Source organism: Juglans regia, chromosome 9 (assembly GCF_001411555.2).
Source record: "Juglans regia cultivar Chandler chromosome 9, Walnut 2.0, whole genome shotgun sequence".
Lineage (NCBI taxonomy): Eukaryota > Viridiplantae > Streptophyta > Magnoliopsida > Fagales > Juglandaceae > Juglans > Juglans regia.
In genome coordinates this window covers 2,512,781-2,514,251 of record NC_049909.1, presented here as the reverse complement: position 1 = coordinate 2,514,251, position 1,471 = coordinate 2,512,781, and positions in this window count along the sequence as shown.

The window sequence follows — 1,471 nt, the reverse complement described above, 5'->3', positions numbered from 1 at the left end:
CCTAATCTCTGACCAGAGCTGTATGTCGCAGCTCTTTAGGTGAGACCTTCGGTAGCACCATTTTGTCATCAGGAACCACCCCCCATATGGCCCGAACGGGGAACTCATGGCGATTCAATTGGTCAACTGAAAATTCCCACTCGCGGCCAGACACAAAGAAAAATTTAGGAGTCCAGTCCTTGATCTTACGGTAGTGAGGCTCTAGAGAAACGAGGCCATGTATCACCTTAAAAATGCAAATGTTCTCCTCACGCTTCATAACATTGTGATTTAGGAGAAACTCGCAGTCAGTAAGGTCGGCATGCTCTGGGTCTGAGTTCGACAAAGCCTGCCATTAGAGGATGCAACAACACATCAATATCCTCCAAGCATTTGGGTGGAGTTGAGAGGGGGCCAAGGCGAGGTGATCAATAAGTCACGAATAGGGAGAGGGAAAGGCAGCCTCAACCGCAAGAAAACATGCTAGGGAGGAGAGCGACCTTTGAAGCGTAGCCCTTATCATAAACAGCCCCCTCACGGGCCCCCGGAACCTCGAAAACCAACTTCTCCGGGACGTGAAAGGTGGAAGCCAATGACGATAAGAACTTGGGAGTGACGCTTGAACGCTAGTTGTTCCCAATGAAGAATTGCTCTGTAGTGCGAACCTCGGGCTAGTCCAGTTCTCCAAGAATTTTGGGTTGAACAGTCTTCTTGGGAGCCATAAAAACTGAAGAAAGGCAATGGAAAGGAACATGTGACAATTTTAATATTTTAACTATGTGAACTATTCTAATATTTTAACTTATTATTATTTAGGGGTGACAATTTTTGTTTTCGTATTTGTATCGTGTCAACTCATGAATGTTTGATATATGAGTCAACCCGAATATGGTCTGTGAAGCTAAACGGGTTAGACCTTCAAACCTCAACACCATTCCTTTACATAACATGTCATGTCGTGTCACTCATTTTGACTTGTTTAATAATTAATTAGAAATGAAACAAAACGACATCACTTTTTTCAACCTGCTTAATGTAAATGAGTTGAACTAACCTGTATAATCTATTTGACATGATTAATATAATTTAATATAAAAGTTAAAATATATATTTATTAGTAGCCACAAAAAATTTCAATATTTTTCAAAATTTTTAACTAAAAAAAATAAGTATATTGAGAAATACCAATATTACAATTCAATAGTAATAAAATTGATTTTGAAATAAAATTTAAACGAGTTATTGCAGGTTGATTTCGGGTTGACTCGTTATTGATTCGTTTATAAATTATGTCTTAATAGATTAATTTATTTTGATCCAAATCTATTTATATTAAAACTAAATCCAGTAATTTTTTATGATATTTGTGTTGATTTTATAAGTCCCGAACCACTCATTGTCACATCTATTATTATTATTATTATAAAAATCGATTAAAAGCAAAAAAAAAAAAGAGTAATAAAAGACGCGTGGCCATCCTTTCCGTGCAAGT